The sequence below is a fragment of the Bison bison genome, unplaced genomic scaffold, assembly GCF_000754665.1.
Source record: "Bison bison bison isolate TAMUID 2011002044 unplaced genomic scaffold, Bison_UMD1.0 scf7180017864174, whole genome shotgun sequence".
Lineage (NCBI taxonomy): Eukaryota > Metazoa > Chordata > Mammalia > Artiodactyla > Bovidae > Bison > Bison bison.
The window spans coordinates 3,316,661-3,324,661 of NW_011494746.1; the positions used below are offsets into that span (position 1 = coordinate 3,316,661).

At 43.9% G+C, this 8,001-nt stretch overlaps 1 long non-coding RNA gene across 2 annotated transcripts in view; it reads right to left on the reverse strand.

Annotated features, from left to right (window-relative positions):
• Nucleotides 1-6,918, reverse strand: part of LOC104990270 — a 40,169-nt gene extending 33,251 nt beyond the window's left edge. Inside the window, exons 1-2 of one of the 2 annotated variants that reach the window (XR_825492.1) lie at nucleotides 6,878-6,918; nucleotides 2,670-2,864 (exon numbers count right to left, since the gene is read on the reverse strand). This is a non-coding gene — a long non-coding RNA (uncharacterized LOC104990270). Of the gene's footprint in view, nucleotides 1-2,669; nucleotides 2,865-5,577; nucleotides 5,619-6,877 lie in introns of those variants that run through there. The other variant, XR_825491.1, reaches the window with a different exon arrangement.
• Nucleotides 6,919-8,001: the final 1,083 nt, after the last annotated feature.

Below are 8,001 nucleotides of genomic sequence, written 5' to 3' on the forward strand. Positions count from 1 at the left end.
TTCTGAAGCGACTTAGCAGCAGCAGCAGGAGGGTCATAACTTTTCTTCCAAGGAGTAAGCGTCTTTTAATTTCATGGCTGCAGTCACCATCTGCAGTGATTCTGGAGCCCACAAAAATAAAGTCTGCCACTGTTTCCACTGTTTCTCCATCTATCTGCCATGAAGTGATGGGATCGGATGCCATGATCTTTGTTTTCTGAATGTTGAGTTTTAAGCCAACTTTTTCACTCTCCTCTTTCACTTTCATCAAGAGGCTTTTTAGTTCTTCTTCACTTTCTGCCATAAGGGCGATGTCATCTGCATATCTGAGGTTACTGATATTTCTCCCAGCAATCTTGATTCCCGCTTATGCTTCCTCCAGCCCAGCGTTTCTCATAATGTACTCTGCATATAAATTAAATAAGCATGGTGACACTATACAGCCTTGACGTACTCCTTTCCCAATTTGGAACCAGACTGTTGTTCCACGTCCAGTTCTAACTGTTGCTTCCTGACCTGCATACAGGTTTCTCAAGAGGCAGGTCAGGTGGTCTGGCATTCCCATCTCTTTCAGAATTTTCCACAGTTTATTGTGATCCACACAGTCAAAGGCTGTGCCATAGTCAATAAAGCAAAAACAGATGTTTTTCTGGAACTCTCTTGCTTTTTCGATGATCCAGTGGATGCTGGCAATTTGATTTCTGGTTCCTCTGCCTTTTCTAAAAACCAGCGTGAACATTTGGAAGTTCACGGTTCACATACTGCTGAAGCCTGGCTTGGAGAATTTTGAGCATTACTTTACTAGCATGTGAGATGAGTGCAATTGTGCGGTAGTTTGAGCATTCTTTGGCATTGCCTTTCTTTGGGATTGGAATGAACACTGACTTTTTCCAGGTCTGTGGCCCCTGCTGAGTTTTCCAAATTTGCTGGCATATTGAGTGCAGCACTTTCACAGCATCATCTTTTAGGATTTGAAATAGCTCAACTGGAATTCCATCACCTACACTAGCTTTGTTCATAGTGATGCTTCCTAAGGCCCACTTGACTGAGATCTCATAGAGGCAGACAAAATCTCCACACAGAGGCTCTAACTCGGCCCTCTCTACACTTCGGGACAGAGTTGCAGATTTGGATATTTGAGAGAATTCTGAAGGCCAGGGTTACGGGAGACATCCATGTATCACAAAAGACATGCATGTATCACAAGAGTTGGTGCCCCAGTGGAGACCTGAGGGGAAAAGACAAGCAGGGAAGGGAACAGGACCCAGGGCTGGTGGCTCCTGAGACAGATAGAGAAGCAGAGTCCGAGGTTTCTAACCCTCTCCCTCTCCTTTACCCCCTTGCCCAGATCTCCCATGGTGAGGCAAGAGCTACAGCCAACCATGCCTCCAGGGCGTAGGCGAGCTGCCGTCCATGTAGTTTAGAAAAAGGGAAGAACAGTCCAGGGGTTGGGTGCTGGTGGCTTTGCTCTGCGAGCTCCAGGAAGCCATTTCTGTGAGGTTATCCACTGCCAACAAGGAACATAGAAGGAGGTGGAAACCCAGAACTCTGCCAGGCTGAGCTGAGGGAAGACGGACTGACTAACGAGGGGGAGAAAAGAGACACCTGGAGTCCTTTCTCACAAGCCTTGAATTCATCTCACTGGATTTTACAACAGCGTCAAAGGCAGAGGGTGGGGTCGGGGCTACCCCTTCTCCTCTTTCATGCCATCTCCAGGTGGTCCCCACGTATTCTCTCATGACCGCATCTGGTTCCAGGTCCACCTGGAAATGCTCCAGCGAACAACCAGCCCTTCCCTCCACCAGCCACCTTCTCGCCAGTCTCCTGGACCAGCCTCCACTGCTCCTCAGCCTCTGCAGCGCCCCCTTGTGGCGCTCCCTCCTCTCACCCGTCAGATCCGGCTTGAAATGTTCACGACCAGGCCACCCTGAATGCTCCGGGCAGCATGCCCTTACTGGACTTATACATGTATTACTCTGCCATGTTGGTCTGTCTCTGCCAAACTGAAAGCACTGTGGGGTGAGGACTCTGTCCACATTCCTGTTGTATTCCCGGTGCTCAGCAGTGTCCCGGTGCCTGACAGCAGGCAAACCATGAAACCTTAGAGTGTTCCAGGCTCCACCTATGACGGTGAACTCTGAGATCACCTGAGGTTACATTCTGCTGAGGAATTCTTCTCTTGCTTCAAGACATAGCTCAACATTTTGACTCCCTAAAGTCTTCCTTCCCTGACGTACCATCCTACTAATACTTGACCCTTCCTCTGTAGCTGTCACCCCACTATTAGGGCTGATGGTTGCATACATCCAACTGGCTTGGAAGAAATTCCGTTCACTCTATATGTATCTTCCCCAATGGAGCTGAAGTTCCTTGAAAACAAAGGCCACCCCCAGCCCTATTCCTTCATAGTTACTTCGCATAGAATTCACTGCAAAATATGCATTAATTCCATGTCTCCCAGGAAAGAAAACCAAGGCTTTTTCTCAGAAACAAGGACACTGGTGTGACTGGCAGGGGCAGGGATTTAGCAGGTTGAACTTCAGTGATGTAATATGAAGCACCATAGGGGTTGTAATTTTCAAAAAGGATTTGACTCACAGAAGATGTTTAAAGTGAATTTTGCTAAATTTATCTTTCCACTGACTTTCATCATAATATAAAAGATGCATTCAGATGGAAAACATTCTTACCTCAAGATGAACAGGAGGCTTGGTGTAGTAGAAAACGCACCAGTTTTACAATCAGAGAGATGTGAGTTTGAATTTCACCTCTGTTCCTTATTCCTTGAATAAATCACTTAAGCTAGTAATTGTTGTCAGGCTGGCAGAGAGATCAGGTATAGGTGGAATACTGATGACGATGATGAAAGTAATTATTATTATAATCTGTCAACAGTGAAGACAAAAATGTTCTATAAGTAATAAAACACAAAATTAGAGTATACCCAGAATTTAGAGCTATATTTAAATAGCATTTGGCACCCCACTCCAGTACTCTTGCCTGGAAAATCCCATGGATGGAGGAGCCTGGAAGGCTGCAGTCCATGGGGTCGCTGAGGGTCGGACAGGACTGAGCGACTTCACTTTCACTTTTCACTTCCATGCATTGGAGAAGGAAATGGCAACCCACTCCAGTGTTCTTGCCTGGAGAATCCCAGAGATGGGAGAGCCTGGTGGGCTGCCGTCTATGGGGTCACACAGAGTCGGACACGACTGAAGTGACTTAGTAGTAGTAGTAGTAGTATAACTAGTATACCTGGAGTATTCTTTCAATTACAAAGATGAAAACAAATTCAAAAAGGTTAAGCTAAAAGCAGAATTATTAAATCACAAGTCGGGGCATTCAGGTGTGTGTCTAGTTTCAGGCACATCTGAACCCAGAATTTCAGTGATCTCCTGGGAGCTCCGACTGGCTCTCCATGCCTTGAGTACACTTTAGCCATAGCATGGGTCCCATGAGTTGAGTCAATCCAGAAGGAAACAGAAATGAGTGGCCTGGGATGAGAAGGAACCAGGTCAGAACCCCATAGCACAGGGAAGGGCCATTTCCCAAAGCAAAACTGGGTGGTTTTACCAGAGGAAGAGAGTAAATGCTTCCCAGGCAAAATTAATTGCCTGGTTGATACCCTACAAGCAATCTGAATTAATTGTGCTTCAGTTGCTCCCAACTACTTTGTAAATATTGCTTCATTTAATCCCTTCACAGTGTAATGACATATGTGGTGCTATTCCCATCTTACAGTCTTAGAACAGTGCTGGTGTAGTCACTAAGTCATGTCCAACTCTTGCAACCCCATGGACTGAAGCCCACTAGGCTCCTCTGTCCATGGAATTTTCCAGGCAGGAATACTGGAGTGGGTTGCCATTTCCTTCTCCAGGGTATCTTCCTGACCCAGGGATCGAACCTGGGTCTCCTGCATTGGCAGGTGGATTCTTTACTGCCGGAGCCACCGGGGAAGCTTATTTCACAGTCATATAAGGGTAATTGATAAAAGTAGTTCATAGTCACTTATATTAACTATATATTAACTTATACCATCATAGCATTTGTCTTGCTCGAAAACTGTTCGACATTATGATGAAAGTCAGTATGCCCAAAGCATGCCCAAAATATTCTACCTTCCTATCCTCCAAGATCTTGGAGCTTACCAACTCCTTGATGCCCTTCTTAACAAATACATCGTTTATTTGAATTATGGTTATAATGACAAACATGTATTGAATTTACTATGTACAAGTGCTGTGCTAACAGCTTTACGTAGATTATCTCCTTTCATTCTCCCCACTCTCTTATGAGGAAGGCACTGTTATCTCCTTGATTCAGATGAAGACAAAGAGGTACAGAAAAGTGAAGTCACTTGTCCAAGTGAATGGGGTCAGGATTCTAACGAGGGCTTCCCATACAAGAGCTTGCCCTCTTGACCACTACCAGGCCTGTAAGCGACCCCGAGCACATTATACCATTTACAACACATTGCATGTACTTCTTTATATAGCTAGCATAGTCACTGAGCAAGGCAGCTGCAATGGTAGTATAAGTTAAGACAAACTTAATATAAGAGATGGTGAACTACTTTATCACTTCCCCTTTTATGACTGCAAAACAGGAATTATAAAGCCAGGTATCACATCGTGTTGTGGAAGGATTAAATGAGGCAATATTTGTAAAGTAGTTGGGATAGTGCCTGATACACAGTAAGTTATCGTTATTGGTAGTGGTAGTATCATCACCATCATCAAGCTAATCACTTCTGCTTGAGCCCAGCTGTCCTGGGGATGGGAGACCTGGATAAGAAGGGATGTCTGTGTAGACTGAGTCTCTCTTGGATCTATGACAAGAGAGAAAAGAGGAAAACATCTGGTTTCCCTCTTTTGTTTCTTAAGAGAAGGTTCAAAATAGGCTAAAGACCTAAATGTTAAGACCAGAAACCATACAACTCCCAGAAGAAAACATAGATGGAACATTCTTTGTTAATAATGGCTATCGTAAAAAAAAAAAAAAAAAAACACACAAATAACAAACGTTGCCAAGGATATGGAAAAACAGGAACCTCATGCACTATTGGTAGGAATGTAAATGGTGCAGCCACTGTCGAAACAGTACAGAGATTTCTCAGAACACTAAAAATGGAACCACCATATAACTCCGCAGTTATATATATACCTTGGATATATATCGGAAGAAAATGAAAACACTAATTTGAAAAGACACATGCATTCCAATGTTCATGGCAGCATTGCTTACAATAGCAGAGATATAAAAACAACCTATTATGTACAATAGCAAAGATATGATACCACTTATATGTGGAATCTAAAAAATTAATTAGTGAATATAACAAAAAAGAAACAGATTCACAGAATTACAAAACAAACTAGAGGTTACTAGTGGAGAGAAATCAGATAGAGGTAGGGCATTAAGTGGTACCAACTACTATTAAATTACAAGGATATAGTGTAGAACACAGGAAATACAGCCAATATTTTATAGTAACTATAAATAGATTTTAACCTTTAAAATTGTGAATCTTTATGTTGTACACTTGAAACTTATAAATCAACTAGACCTCAATAAATATATACATATATATTCCCCTACCATTCAGAGGGACTTCACAGGTGGCTCAGTGGGTAAAATATCTGCCTGCAATGCAAGAGATACAGGAGACTCAGAGTCAATCCCTGGGTTGGGAAGATCCCCTGGAGGAGGGCATACCAACTCACTCCAGTACTCTTGCCTGGAGAATCCCATAGACAGAGGAGCCTGGTGGGCTACAGTCCACAGAGTCACATAAAGTCCAACAAGGCTGAAGCGACTTAGCACACATGTACCATTCAGAGACAAAAACCGGGCCAGGACACAACCAAGGAAACCAGCATTCTAAGACACGGAGAAGATCGTGCAAGACACAGCTAATGTGAAAGCCAGGCTTTGAATCCAGGATTCCTAAGTCCTAAGTCCAGTGCTGCATCCCCAGAGGGTCATAAAAGGGGGCCTTTCTATGGCTGGCCCTGTCTCCTACCACCACCTCCCCAAACGTCACAGTTTGTCTTTCTACCATCAGGCAAGTAGCCCAACTATTCCTGACACCATCTGCTCTACATGACAGGAAAACAGGCCTGAGTCTTCACCCAGAAGGCTACAGTTCTGCCCATACCATTTGCTGGCCCTGATCAGAACGGACAGCAAAAGACAGAGCTGTTTGTGGGCAGAGCCTTCTAGTTTTCATCTGCTGAAATAAAATCTTGAATCTCAGCAGAATGTTTTCATAGGGAACATTCCTATACTTTGCTGGGCACACTTTGAGATGCAATTGCTAGGCTTTAGTGATGAAAACTAAAGCACATTCTTTATGGAATTCCCAAGGCAGGGAATTCAGAGACTACTGCCAACGGGAAGTTCAATGGGTCCCATCAGTCATCGCCCATCTCGTTTCATTTCTAAGACCTACAGGAGTTGACAGACCAATCCTCAATTCTCCCTTCACCTCTTCTGCTTCATATCTTGGACACTCAGTTGCCAACTGTTCCTTATATGATTTATATTGTTTTGTTAATCTTTCAGCAATGTCCTTCCTTCCAAGTTTTTATTTATTTATTCCCTTGTGGAAATGAAAGAGCAAGTGCCAATCCCCTGCTAATGGATAGATAAGCCTGAAATACTAGCTAGAGCCACTAAAAATTCCCTACTCTCTCTCAGGTCCTCTGCAGCTAATGAGGAGAGGAGTCAGTCTAGAAAGTGAGCCTTTGAACCTGAGTCTTAAAAGCAGAGATGCTGTTGTTCAGTCGTTGTGTCCGACTCTGTGATCTCGTGGACTGCAGCACACCGGGCTCCTCTGCCTTCACTAATTCCCAATTTGCTCAAATTCATGTCCATTGAGTAGGTGATACTATCTAACCATCTCATCCTCTGTTGCCCTCTTCTCCTTTTGTCTTCAGTCTTTCCCAGCAGCAGGGTCTTTTCCAATGAATCAGCTCTTCAAATCAGATGGCCAGAGTATTGGAGCTTCAGTATCAGTCTTTCACGGTTGATTTCCTTTAGGACTGATTTGTTTGAGAAATATGTTGATGGCCTAAAGGAAGGGAGGGAGAACTCAGCAGGGTTCCAGCACCCAGGATGAAGTACCCAGCTACTGCTCATAACTTGACCCTTTGGTCAAGCCTTAGAGGTGGATATTGGTAGAGGATTTCTATTTAAAAGAATGCACTCTGTGTCTTACCTCCTGTAATTAGACCAGCAGAGACTTTCCTCTTTAATCTTAAAGGTATTTCTCTAAGCCACTTCCTTGAAGTGACAAGCTTTCCCAACTCCTGAGTCATATAAGCTTCAAACATCATACACTGGACTAGTATTAGTGAACACCAAGATTATCTGTTCACCCTTCTCAGAGGTCTCTCTACTTCCTTTAACATTAGGTCCTTAAAGTAGTGAATTCCTGTTTTGCCCATCCCTGTCCCCTCACAACATCATGGATAGCATCATGGACTCAATAGACATGATTTTGAGGAAACTCCAGGAGATAGTAAAAGACAGGGAAGCCTGGCATGCTGCAGTCCATGGGGTTGCAAAGAGTCTGACATCACTGAGAGACTGAACAACAATGGCCTCCCTGACTCTTCTCTCACCCATTCATTTTTGGAGTGGAAAACATAATGAAACAGAGACCACAGTTCTGAGGTCCAGCTCTGGATCTACCACCAATTAACTGTGTCCATAGGTTTCAGTTTCTCATCAGTGATATGAGAGGTGGGTCAACGTCATCTCTAAGACCCCTTTAACTCATGGTCAGGAGGTCTCATCACTTTACCCACCCTGGGAATCAGGAGCAGTTAGGGCAGTGTTCCAACAGACCTTGGCTAAAGGAGAATGGAATTTTGTGGCTGAAGATCTCTCAGCGGAGGGAACGGTAAAACTAGAAGAGCATTTTACTGAAGGGTATAAAAGCTCTTTTAGGTGCTTAGAAACCATAAGAGTCTACAGTTAATCAAAGGAGCTGTGGGTCCCAGAGAAAAACTTACCCTA